Source organism: Castor canadensis, chromosome 9, assembly GCF_047511655.1.
Source record: "Castor canadensis chromosome 9, mCasCan1.hap1v2, whole genome shotgun sequence".
NCBI classification, from domain to species: Eukaryota; Metazoa; Chordata; class Mammalia; order Rodentia; family Castoridae; genus Castor; species Castor canadensis.
The window spans coordinates 83,921,573-83,936,132 of NC_133394.1; positions in this window are offsets into that span (position 1 = coordinate 83,921,573).

The window sequence follows — 14,560 nt, forward strand, 5'->3', positions numbered from 1 at the left end:
TTGTACTGTGCTAAAATCCATTGCTCCCCTCTCCAACAACTCATTCTGCCCCTTCTCACCCACTCTCTTACCCCAGTCCTCACCTTCCCCTCCCATTCTCTCCAAACGTGTCACCAGACTATCCCTCTCTCCCTCATACTTATCACCTGATGACCAACCTACTACACCAACTTTACACAACCCTAAATCCCTGCAATCCCTAACACAAACACCCCTTCCACAACAACACAAATATACACCCAAACACACAAGGACTACAAAAACAGCAGAACCAACACTGCTTTCCCCACTCACCTACCCCACTCCACATCCCCCCATTTAGTGCCACCCTATCCAACTCCCCAAATTTCTATAGTTAGCATTACAGATGTTAACCCCCCAATTCCCACAGCTTACAGATATTACCACCAAGGGGTCTTCTATATAACACATAAACTGCTGGTCAGGTATTAAGCCTGGGAATTAGTTAATACTAAATTACACCCAGACCAGGTATAGAAACAGTACTCCAACTTAGCTAAAAAACCAAGATAGCAACAAATCAAAAAATAAGTCAGGGAAGGAAACAGGTGACTGAAACCACCAACTAGCCTATCAAGAACATAGTTGTTCATAGTTGAGGAGCAATGGGAAGAAGAAAAAGGGATCAAAACCATTCTCCCCCCAAAATAATCTAATACAGGATTCAGAAGGAAATGAAGAAAATGGATACTCAGTTCCAGACTCCAACAAAATAAAGATAAGTGACACCAAGGAACCCAATGATGTCCATAAAAACAGCCTCAAAGAAGAAATCCTGCAAGTAATCACTGAGAATTTCATGGAGGCGATACTAGACATGGTTAACCAAAACATACAAGAAGCACTCAAGAAATTTCAAGAAACCAAAAATAAAGATTATGAGAAGACACAAAAACAAATAAATGAACTCATAGGAGCCCTAAATGAACACTAAAGTGAAACAGAGAACACTATAAATAGAGAGATAAATTAATTAAAGATGAAAATAGACAATATTAAAGAGGCAGTGACCCATGGTATGGAAAACCTTAGAAAAAAGAATGAAACACAAACACAAAACACAGTGGAAGGCCACTCCAGCAGACTAGAACAAGTGGAAGACAGAATCTCAGAACTTGAAGATAAAATGGAAATTAAAGGAAAAACTGAAGAACTGTTAACCAAATAACTCAAGATCTATGAAAGGAATATGCAAGAACTCACCAACTCCATCAAAAGACCAAACCTGAGAATCATGGGCATTGAAGAAGGACATGAGGTCCAAGCAAAAGGGATTTGAAATATATTCAATAAAATAATAATAGAAAATTTCCCAAATCTTGAGAAAGTTATGCCCATTCAGATAGAAGAATACTCCAGGACACCAAACAAACTTGGCCAAAATAGAACTTCCACATGATATATTATCATTAAAACAATAAGCATAAAGAATAGAGAAAGAATATTGACTGCAAGAGAAAAAAAATAACATATAAAGGTAAACCCACCAAAATAACAGCAGATTTCTCAACAGAAACCTAAAAAGCAAGAAGGACATGGAATGAGGTATTCTGGGCACTGAATGAAAATAACTTCAACCCTAGGATACTCTACCCGGTAAAACTACCATTCAAAATAGATAGAGCAATAAAAGTATTCCACAATAAGCAGAAACTAAAACAATATATGACCACTAAACCACTACTACAAAAAAATTCTCCAAGGAATTCTGCACACAGAAAATTAAAGCAAACAAAACCACAAGAAGACAGGCAGTATCAAAACACAGGGGAAGAAAAGACAAGGAATCAGAGAGTAACATTGATTCAGCTGCACACAATCAAACAAAAACAACTAAATGACAGAAATCAGCACATACCTATCAATTTTTTTTTTTTTGCTATTGGTTAATTTCTTTTTCTTTTTTTTATTCACATGTGCATACATTATTTGGGTCATTTCTTCCCCCTGCCCCCCTCCCCCACCCTTACCCCCCTTCCCCCTTCAGTTCCAGGCAGGTCCTGTTCTGCCTTTATCGCTAGTTTTGTTTAAGAAAAGAGATAAGCCTAATAAGGGAGACAAAGCGTTTTTGCTAGTTGAGTTGAGGATAGCTATACAGAAATATTCCTAGCATTGCTTTCGTGTACACGTGTTATGACCCATGTTGATTCATCTGTAATTGATCTTTACCCTAGTTACTGATCCCATTCTCATGATAACTTCTGTTGCTTTAAGGTTTCTGTATTAGCTCCTCTGGAGTGGGGACATCAAATGCTTTCATGTTTTGGGTTTTCTACCTACTTCTATATCACTGAAATGTGCTCTCCCCTTATCATGTGATCCAAGTCCAACCATATTGCTGTATTTGCCCTAGATCTACAGTCTGTATAAGAGGAAGAACATACAATTTTGGTCTTCTGAGCTTGGCTGACCTCACTCAGAATGATGTTTTCTAGTTCTATCCATTTACCTGCAAATGATAAGATTTCATTCTTCTTCATGGCTAAGTAAAATTCCATTCTGTACAAGTACCATATTTTCTTGATCCATTCATCAGTAGTGGGGCTTCATGGTTGTTTCCATAACTTGACTATTGTGAATAGTGCTGCAATAAACATGGGTGTGCAGGTGCCTCTGGAGTAATCTGTGTTGTATTTCTTTGGGTATATCCCCAGGAATGGGATTGATGGATCATATGGCAGGTCTATGTTTAGGTTTTTAAGGAGTCTCCAAATTTTTTTCCAGATTGGTTGTACCAGTTTGCATTCCCACCAGCAGTGAATAAGTGTTCCTTTTTCCCCACATCCTTGCCAACACATGTTGTTGGAAGTGTTTTTGATGATGGTTATCCTAACAGGGGTGAGATGGAATCTTAGTGTGGCTTTGATTTGCACTTCCTTTATGGCTAGAAATGGTGAGAATTTTTTCATGTTTTTTTTTGCCATTTGAATTTCTTCTTTTGAGAAAGTTCTATTAAGTTCAGTTTCCCATTTTTTAATTGGTTCATTAATCTTAGGAGAGTTTAGTTTCTTAAGTTCTCTGTATATTCTGGTTATCAGTCCCTTGTCTGATGTATAGGTGGCAAATATTTTCTCCCACTTCTGTTGTGCAGAAGCTTTTATTTTTATGAAGTCTCATTTGTCCATCCTTCCTCTTAGTTGCTGGGCAGCTGGGGTCTATTGAGGAAGTCCTTGCCTATATCTATTAGTTCCAGAGTGTTTCCTGCTCCTTACCTTAGTAACTTCAGAGTTTCAGGTCTGATATTTAGGTCCTTGATCCATTTTGAGTTGATACTAGTACAGGGTGATAGACATGGATCTAGTTTCAGTTTCTTACAGATGGATAACCACTTTTCCCAGCAACATTTGTTGAAGAGGCTGTCTTTTCTCCATCGTATGTTTTTGGCACTTTTGTCAAAAATGAGGTGGGTATAGTTGTGTGGATTCATATCTGGATCTTCTATTCTGTTCCACTGGTCTTCAGCTCTATTTTTATGACAGTACCATGCTGTTTTTATTGCTATTGCTTTATAATATAGTTTGAAGTCAGGTATTGTGATACCTCCAGCATTGGTTTTTTGTGGAGTATTGCCTTGGCTATAGATGGTCTCTTTTGTTTCCAAATGAACTTTAGGGTATATTTTTCAATCTCTGTGATGAATGTCATTGGGATTTTTATGAGAATTGCATTAAACATGTAGATTACTTTTGGTAGTGTAGCCATTTTTACTATGTTGATTCTACCAATCCATGAGCACAGGAGATCTTTCCATCTTCTGTAATCTTCCACAATCTCTTACCTATCCTTATACCTCCCAAGTGTGCTCTCGCTTTATCATGTGATCAAAGTCCAATCCCCTTGTTGTGTTTGCCCTTGATCTAATGTCTGCATATGAGGGAGAACATATGATTTTTGGTCTTTTGGGCCAGACTAACCTCACTCAGAATGATGTTCTCCAGTTCCATCCATTTACCTGCAAATGATAACATTTCATTCTTCTTCATGGCTGCATAAAATTCTGTTGTATATAAATACCACATTTTCTTAATCCATTTGTCAGTGGTGGGGCATCTTGGCTGTTTCCATGTCTTGGCTATTGTGAATAGTGCTGCAATAAACATGGGTGTGCAAGTGCCTCTGGAGTAATCTGTGTCACTTTCTTTTCAGTTTATCCCCAAGAGTGGTATTGCTGGATCATATGGTAGATCTATGTTTAGATTTTTAAGGAGCCTTCAAATTTTTTTCCAGAGTGGTTGTACTAGTTTACATTCCCACCAGCAGTGTAAGAGGGTTCCTTTTTCCCAGCATCCTCACCAACACCTGTTGTTAGTGCTGTTGCTAATGATGGCTATTCTAACGGGGGTAAGGTGGAATCTTATTGTGGCTTTAATTTGCATTTCCTTTATTGCTAGGGATGGTGAGCATTTTTTCATGTGTTTTTAGCCATTTGAATTTCTTTTGAGAAAGTTCTGTTTAGTTCACTTGCCTGTTTCTTTATTGGTTCATCAATTTTGGAAGAATTTAGTTTTTTGAGCTCCCTATATATTCTGGTTATCAATCCTTTGTCTGATGTGTAGCTAGCAAACATTTTCTCCCCCTCTGCGGGTGTTCCCTTCAGTTTAGAGACCATTTCTTTTGTTGATCAGAAGCTTTTTAGTTTTACGAGGTCCCATTTATCTGTGCTATCTCTTAGTTGCTGAGCTGCTGGGGTTCCATTGAGAAAGTTCTTTCCTATACCTATTAGTTCCAAAGTATTTCCTACTCTTTCCTGTACCAACTTCAGAGTTTGGGGTCTAATATAAAGATCCTTGATACATTTTGAGTTAATATTCACACCTATCAATATTAACACTGAATGTCAATGGACTCAACTACCCCATCAAAAGACACTGTTTGGAAAACTGGATTGAAAAGGAAGATCCAACAATCTTTGGTTTACAGGAGACCCATCTAATTGACAGGAACAAACACTGGCTTAGGGTGAAAGGCTGGAAGAAGATTTACCAAGCCAATGGCCCCTGAAAACAAGCAGGAGTAGAAATTCTTACCTTGGACAAAGTAGACTTCAAACTCACAATGATCAAATGAGATAAAGAATGACACTCCATACTACTAAAAAGAAAAATACACCAAAAGAAAATAACAATTATAAACCTATATGCACCCAATATTAGTGCACCCAACTTCACCAAACATACTCTGAAGAGCTTAAAAGCATATATAGACTCCAACACTGTGGTAGTGGGAGACTTTAGTAACCACTATCACCAATAGATAGGTCATCCAAAAAACAAGTTAATAAAGTAATTCTAGAACTAAATCACACCATAGATCAAATAGACCTACCTTATGTCTACAGAAAATTTCATCCAACTGCTGCACAATTTAAATTCTTTTTTTTCATTTTTCTTTTATTATTCATATGTGCATACAAGGCTTGGTTCATTTCTCCCCCCTGCCCCCACCCCCTCCCTTACCACCCACTCCGTCCCCTCCCTCTCCCCCCCAATACCCAGCAGAAACTATTTTGCCCTTATTTCTAATTTTGTTGTAGAGAGAGTATAAGCAATAATAGGAAGGAACAAGGGTTTTTGCTGGTTGAGATAAGGATAGCTATACAGGGCATTGACTCACATTGATTTCCTGTGCGTGGGTGTTACCTTCTAGGTTAATTCTTTTTGATCTAACCTTTTCTCTACTACCTGTTCCCCTTTTCCTATTGGCCTAAGTTGCTTTAAGGTATCTGCTTTAGTTTCTCTGCGTTAAGGGCAAAAAATGCTAGCTAGTTTTTTAGGTGTCTTACCTATCCTCACCCCTCCCTTGTGTGCTCTCGCTTTTATCATGTGCTCATAGTCCAATCCCCTTGTTGTGTTTGCCCTTGATCTAATGTCCACATATGAGGGAGAACATACGATTTTTGGTTTATTGAGCCAGGCTAACCTCATTCAGAATGATGTTCTCCAATTCCATCCATTTACCAGCGAATGATAACATTTCGTTCTTCTTCATGGCTGCATAAAATTCCATTGTGTATAGATACCACATTTTCTTAATCCTTTCGTCAGTGATGGGGCATCTTGGCTGTTTCCATAACTTGGCTATTGTGAATAGTGCCACAGTAAACATGGATGTGCAGGTGCCTCTGGAGTAACAGTCTTTTGGGTATATCCCCAAGAGTGGTATTGCTGGATCAAATGGTAGATCGATGTCCAGCTTTTTAAGTAGCCTCCAAATTTTTTTCCAGAGTGGTTGTACTAGTCTACATTCCCACCAACAGTGTAAGAGGGTTCCTTTTTCCCCGCATCCTCGCCAACACCTGTTGTTGGTGGTGTTGCTGATGATGGCTATTCTAACAGGGGTGAGGTGGAATCTTAGCGTGGTTTTAATTTGCATTTCCTTTATTGCTAGAGATGGTGAGCATTTTCTCATGTGTTTTCTGGCCATTTGAATTTCTTCTTTTGAGAAAGTTCTGTTTAGTTCACTTGCCCATTTCTTTATTGGTTCATTAGTTTTGGGAGAATTTAGTTTTTTAAGTTCCCTGTATATTCTGGTTGTCAGTCCTTTGTCTGATGTATAATTAGCAAATATTTTCTCCTACTCTGTGGGTGTTCTCTTCAGTTTAGAGACCATTTCTTTTGATGAACAGAAGCTTTTTAGTTTTATGAGGTCCCATTTATCTATGCTATCTCTTAGTTGCTGTGCTGCTGGGGTTTCATTGAGAAAGTTCTTACCTATACCTACTAACTCCAGAGTATTTCCTACTCATTCTTGTATCAACTTAAGAGTTTGTGGTCTGATATTAAGATACTTGATCCATTTTGAGTTAATCTTGGTATAGGGTGATATACATGGATCTAGTTTCAGTTTTTTGCAAACTGTTAACAAGTTTTCCCAGCAGTTTTTGTTGAAGCGGCTGCTATTTCTCCATTGTATATTTTTAGCTCCTTTGTCAAAGATAAGTTGCTGATAGTTGTGTGGCTTTATATCTGGATCCTCTATCCTGTTCCACTGGTCTTCATGTCTGTTTTTGTGCCAGTACCATCCTGTTTTTCTTGTTATTGCTTTGTAATATAGTTTGAAGTCAGGTATTGTGATACCTCCTGCATTGTTCTTTTCACTGAGTATTGCCTTGGCTATTTGTGGCCTCTTGTGTTTCAATATAAATTTAACAGTAGATTTTTCAATCTCTTTAATGAATGTCATTGGAATTTTGATGGGAATTGCATTAAACATGTAGATTACTTTTGGGAGTGTCGACATTTTTACTATGTTGATTCTACCAATCCATGAGCATGGGAGATCTCTCCACTTTCTATAGTCTTCCTCAATCTCCTTCTTCAGAAGTGTATAGTTTTCCTTGTAGAGGTCTTTCACATCTTTTGTTAGGTTTACACCTAGGTATTTGATTTTTTTTGAGGCTATTGTAAAAGGAATTGTTTTCATACATTCTTTTTCCGTTTGCTCATTGTTAGTGTATAGAAATGCTAATGATTTTTCTATGTTGATTTTATATCCTGCTACCTTGCTATAGCTATTGATGATGTCTAGAAGCTTCTGAGTAAAGTTTTTTGGGTCTTTAAGGTATAGGATCATGTCATCTGCAAATAGGGATATTTTGACAGTTTCTTTACCTATTTGTATTCCTTTTATTCCTTCTTCTTGCCTAATTGCTCTGGCTAGGAATTCCAGTACTATGTTGAATAGGAGTGGAGATAGTGGGCATCCTTGTCTGGTTCCTGATTTTAGAGGGAATGGTTTCAGTTTTTCTCCATTAAGTATAATGCTGGCTGTAGGTTTGTCATATATAGCTTTTATAATGTTGAGGAACTTTCCTTCTATTCCTAGTTTTCTTAGAGCTTTTATCATGAAATGATGTTGGATCTTATCAAAGGCTTTTTCTGCATCTATTGAGATGATCAAGTGGTTTTTGTCTTTGCTTCTGTTAATGTGGTTTATTATGTTTATTGATTTTTCGTATGTTGAACCACCCCTGCATCCCTGGGATGAAGCCTACTTGGTCATGGTGAATAATCTTTTTGATGTGTTGCTGAATTCAGTTTGCCATTATTTTGTTGAGGATTTTTGCATCAAAGTTCATTAAGGAGATTGGCCTATAGTTCTCCTTTTTGGAGGTGTCTTTGCCTGGTTTTGGGATAAGTGTAATACTGGCTTCATAAAATGTGTTTGGCAGTTTTCCTTCTCTTTCTATTTCGTGGAACAGTTTAAGGAGGGTTGGTATCAGTTCTTCTTTAAAGGTCTGATAGAATTCAGCAGAGAATCCATCAGGTCCTGGACTTTTCTGTTTGGGGAGACTCTTGATTGCTGCTTCAATTTCATTTTCTGTTATAGATCTATTCAGGTGATTAATTTCCTCTTGGTTCAGTTTTGGATGATCATAAGTACCTAGAAATCTGTCCATTTCTTTTAGATTTTCAAATTTATTTGAATATAGGTTCTCAAAGTAGTCTCTGATGATTTCCTGGACTTCCATGGTGTTTGTTGTTATCTCCCCTTTTGCATTCCTAATTCTACTAATTTGGGTTTTTTCTCTCCTCATTTTAGTCAGGTTTGCCAGGGGTCTATCGATCTTGTTTATTTTTTCAAAGAACCAACTTTTTGTTTCATTAATTCTTTGTGTGGTTTTTTTGGTTTCTATTTCGTTGATTGCAGCTCTTATTTTTATTATGTCTCTCCTTCTATTTGTTTTGGGATTTGCTTGTTCTTGTTTTTCTAGGAGTTTGAGATGTATCATTAGGTCATTGATTTGGGATCTTTCAATCTTTTTAATATATGCACTCATGGCTATAAACTTTCCTCTCAAGACTGCCTTAGCTGTGTCCCATAGGTTCCAGTAGGTTGTGTTTTCATTTTCATTGACTTCCAGGAACTTTTTAATTTCCTCTTTTAGTTCATCGATGATCCATTCTTCATTAAGTAGTGAGTTATTTAGTTTCCAGCTGTTTGCATGTTTTTTGTCTTTACTTTTGTTGTTGCGTTCTACTTTTACTGCATTGTGGTCAGATAGTATGCATGGTATTATTTCTGTTTTCTTATATTTGCTGAGGCTTTCTTTGTGCCCTAGGATATGATCTATTTTGGAGACGGTTCCATGGGCTGCTGAGAAGAATGTATATTGTGTAGAGGTTGGATGAAATGTTCTGTAGACATCTACTAGGTCCACTTGATCTATGGCATATTTTAGATCGTGGATTTCTTTATTGAGTTTTTGTTTGGATGACCTATCTATTGATGATAATGGAGTGTTAAAGTCTCCCACAACCACTGTGTTGGCGTTTATATATGCTTTTAGGTCTTTCAGGGTATGTTTGATGAAATTGGGTGCGTTGACATTGGGTGCATACAGATTGATGATTATTATTTCCTTTTGGTCTATTTCCCCTTTTATTACTATGGAATGTCCTTCTTTATCTCGTTTGATCAATGTAGGTTTGAAGTCTACTTTGTCAGAGATAAGTATTGCTACTCCTGCTTGTTTTCGGGGGCCATTGGCTTGGTAAATCTTCTTCCAGCCTTTCATCCTAAGCATATGCTTATTTCTGTCAGTGAGATGAGTCTCCTGTAAGCAACAAATTGTTGGATCTTCTTTTTTAATCCATTTTGTCAAACGGTGTCTTTTGATGGGTGAATTAAGTCCATTAACATTAAGCGTTAGTACTGATAGGTATGTGGTGATTCCTGCCAGTTAGTTGTCTTAGTTGTTTGAAGGTTTGATTGTGTGTACCTAACTTGATGTTACTCTCTACTGTCTTGCTTTTTCTTATCCTGTGGTTTGGTGCTGCCTGCCTTTTCATGGTTAAGTTGGGTGTCACTTTCTGTGTGCAGGATCCCTTGCAGAATCTTTTGTAATGGTGGCTTTGTGGTCACATATTGTTTTAGTTTCTGCTTATCATGGAAGACTTTTATTGCTCCATCTATTTTGAATGATAGCTTTGCTGGGTAGAGTATCCTGGGGTTGAAGTTATTTTCATTCAATGCCTGGAAGATCTCACCCCACGCTCTTCTTGCTTTTAATGTTTCTGTTGAGAAGTCTGCTGTGATTTTGATGGGTTTACCTTTGTATGTTACTTGTTTTTTCTCTCTTACAGCCTTCAATATTCTTTCCTTAGTTTCTGAACTTGTTGTTTTAATGATGATATGTCGTGGAGTAGTTCTATTTTGATCTGGTCTGTTTGGTGTCCTGGAGGCCTCTTGCATCTGTATAGGAATATCTTTCTCTAGATTTGGGAAATTTTCCTTTATTATTTTGTTGAATATATTACGCATTCCCTTCGCTTGCACCTCTTCTCCTTCTTCGATGCCCATGATTCTCAAGTTTGGTCTTTTGTTGGAGTCAGTGAGTTCTTGCATTTTCTTTTCACAGGTCTTGAGTTGTTTAATTAATACTTCTTCAGTTTTTCCTTTAATTACCATTTCATCTTCAAGTTCTGAGATTCTGTCTTCTGTTTGTTCTATTCTGCTGGATTGGCCTTCCATTTTGTTTTGCAGTTCTGTTTCGTTCTTTTTTCTGAGGTTTTCCATATCCTGGCAGTTTTCTTCTTTATTGTTGTCTATTTTTGTCCTGAGTTCATTTATCCATTTATTCATTGTGTTCTCTCTTTCACTTTGGTGTTTATACAGTGCTTCTATGGTTTCCTTTATTTCTTCTTTTGCTTTTTCAAATTCTCTATTTTTATTGTCTTGGAATTTCTTGAGTGTCTCCTGTACATTTTGGTTGACCCTATCCAGTATCATCTCTATAAAATTCTCATTGAGTATTTGTAGTATGTCTTCTTTTAAATTATTCTCGTGGGCTTCATTGGGTCCTTTGGCATAGTTTATCTTCATTTTGTTGGAGTCTGTATCTGAGTATGTGTTTTCTTCATTTCCCTCTGGTTCCTGTACTAATTTTTTGCTGTGGGGAAACTGGTTTCCCTGTTTTTTCTGTCTTCCCGTCATTGTCCTTGGTGTTGTTACTGTCCCTGTACTGTGTGCAATTAAGTATTTTCTAGCTTGTAATAATAACAATGGTAATATTTAGAATGGAAGAGTGAGCTGAGATGGAAAGCAAGAAGTTAAAGAAAAGGGGAAAACAAATATACAGACAAGAGGGAGAAAGCAGAACAAGGTATCAGACAAGAGAGTTTCAAAGGTATAAACAGGGAGTGTTAGCGTACTAATCGACAGTAAGCTGAACAGACATTAGAGAGACAGAGAGAGGATTGAAAATCAAAGATAAAAAAATAAAAAATAAGTAAATGAAAGTAATATCTATATATAAAAATGAATTAAAATAAAATGGAAAATAGAAAATTAAAAAAAAAAAAAAAAAAAACTTCCAAGTTTATATGCAATGCAGTTTCAGTCTTAATAATTTGGGTGTCCGTCTCAATCTCCAGTCCTGGAGTTGGTGCCTCAGATGTTGTTCTGTAGTTGTCTCATCAAAGGGGATGCATAAAGTAGAACAAAACTACACACTCACACACACACACACACACACAAAAAAAAAGCCCCACCAAGTGTCCCCAGTTCAAATGCAATACAGTTTCAGTAAGTTTTTCGGCTTGCAGGTGTAATTCGGTTGTTCTCTCATCAAAGGTAGGGAGAAAAAGAAAAAAAAACGTCTGGAGACAGTTCTGAGAGTGGTATCTGCAACTGTGGCTTGCCTGCCTGCTGCTGTAAGCCTGTAACTGGCGGTGTTATTTATGCAGATGTCTGGGGTGAGCTAGCACTCACCTGGTCCCACAGGCTTTGTTTGCTCAGAGTTCTCCTGTGCGGGAGCCTCTGCTACAGGCTTTCCCCTTTCCAAGCACTGGGAAAGGTGACACTGCCCCCGCGTTGTCAGGCCTGTGTGTTTATTTACAGTTCATGTGGGAGGTGGGTCTTCCCCCCTCTCCTCTGATGTTTTCCTCCCACTGCCACTTTCAGAAGCTTTCCTGCTTCTGCTTACTGGGCGGTGCTGCTGCTCCTGCCAGCCGCCATGTTTGTTTACAGTTCACGTGGGAAGTGGGTCTTCCCTCCTCCACTCTCACAAGCTTCCCCGCTCCTGGTTGCTGGGCGTGCGCCCCACTCCTGCTAGAGCCTCTCCGGCCCTCCCGGCTTGTTTATTTACAGTCCCGGGAAGGATTCTCTTCCCCCCGATCTTCAGCGCTCAGGGCGCCCCACCCTCTTTCCAGCATGTCTTAACTGTTCTTATTGCTTATTACTCAGTTTCTCTTTTTTTTTTTCCCAGGTGGAGGTCAGTCTGTCCAGGGGGCTATGCTGCTCTGGCCCAGGCTTGCCTGTGGGGCTACCACGGTACCGCGAAGCTCACCTGGTCCGCATCTTCCCAAGCCGTATGGGCGCCGGCCACTGGCGGCCCTGGGGGCCCTCCTCGTTTCTCCGTTTAATGTGGCGATTCTCTGCACTGGCTGGAGATGTGGAGGGGTCAAAGTTATGCCTTTTCTCAGTGATTATGCCTGCAAAGTGTGTCTCCAGTGTCTCTCCAAGATTTCACTATAGGAGGGTCGCTTTCTGCTTCCTACCTCTAGCCGCAATCTTGGAATTCTACAATTTAAATTCTTCTCAGCAACCCATGGAACCTTCCCCAGAATTGATCATATCTCAGGGCACAAAGCAAGCCGCAGAAAAATAAGAAAATAGAAATAATCCTCTGCATTCTATCTGATCACAATGAATTAAGACTAGAATTCAACAACAAAAACAACAGGAGAAAATGCACAAACAATTGGAAGCTGAACAACACATTGCTCAATGATCACAGTGTCATTGATGAAATAAAAGAGAAAATTAAAACGTTCCTGGAAGTTAATAAAAATGAAAACACAACCTACCAGAACCTATGGGACACAGCAAAGGCAGTCCTGAGAGGAAAGTTTATAGGCATGAGTGAACATTTCAAAAGGACAGAAAGATTTCAAATAAATGATCTAATGTTACATATCAAAATCCTAGAAGAAGAACAAGCAAAACACAAAACAAGCAGAAGCAGAGAAATAATAAAAATAAGGGCCAAAATTGATGAAATACAGACAAAAAAAATTACAAAGAATCAATGAAACAAAAAGCTGGTTCTCTGACAAAATAAACAAGAGTGATAGACCCTTGGAAAACCTAACAAAAATGATGAGAGAAAATCCCAAATCAGTAAAATCAGAAATGCAAAAGGGGAGATAACAAAAAACAACATGGAAATCCAGGGAATCATCAGAGACTACTTTGAGAACCTATATTCCAATAAATTTGAAAATCTTGAAGAAACAGACAAATTTCTAGATACTTATGACCATCCAAAATTGAACCAAGAGTATATTAATCACCTGCAAAGATCTATAACAGAAAATGAAATTGAAGCAGCAATCAAGAGTCTCCCAAAAAAGAAAAGTCCAAGACCTGATGAATTCTCTGCTAAATTCTATCAGACCTTAAAAGAAGAACTAATACCAATTCTTCTTAAACTTTTCCACAAAATAGAAAGGGAAGGAACACTACCTAACTCATTTAATGAAGCCAACATTACTCTTATCCCAAAACCAGACAAAGACACCTCCAAAAAAGGAGAACTATAAGCCAATCTCCTTAATGAACATCAATACAAAAATCCTCAATAAAATAATGGCAAACCGAATCCAACAACACATCAGAAAGATCATTCATCATGAACAAGTCAGCTTCATCCCAGGGATACAGGGATGGTTCAAAATATGCAACTCTATAAATGTAATACAGCACATTAATAGATGCACAGACAAAAACCACTTGATCATCTCAACAAATGCACAAAAGCCTTTGATCAGATTCAACACCACTTCATGATAAAAAGCTCTAAGAAAACTAGAAATAGAAGGAATGTATATCAACATTGTAAAGGCTACATATGACAAACCTATAGCCAACATCATACTTAATGGAGAAACACTGAAACCATTTCCCCTAAAATCAGGAAGAAGACAAGGGTGCCCACTCGCCCCACTCCTATTCAACATAATCCCGGAATTCCTAGCATTAAGGCAAGAAGAACAAATAAAGAGCCTATATGGAAACAATTCCATTTACAATAGCCTAAAAAAACAAAAATCAAATACCTAGGAGTAAACTTAACAAAGGATGTGAAATAGGTAAAGAAACTCAAAGTATCCCTATTTGCAGATGACATGATCCTATACCTCAAAGACCTAACAAATTCTACCCAAAAACTCCTAAACATCATAAACAGCATCAGCAAGGTAGCAGGATACAAAATCAACTTACAAAAATCATTAGCTTTTCTATACACCAACAATGAACAAATTGAGAAAGCATATATGAAAAGAATTCCATTTATAATAGCCAAAAAACAAAAATCAAATACCTAGGAGTAGGAGAATTCCAAGATGGCAGCTAGAAGGAGGAAGCAGAAAGCTGCCTCCTAAAGTAAAATCTTGGAGAGATGCTGGAGATACACCTTACAGGAAAAAACAATGAGAAGAGGCAAAACTTTGACTCCTCCACACCTCCAGTCTGCGCAGAGCATCTCCACTTCACATTAAATGGAGAAACCAGCAGGGCTCCCATGCTGCCACCA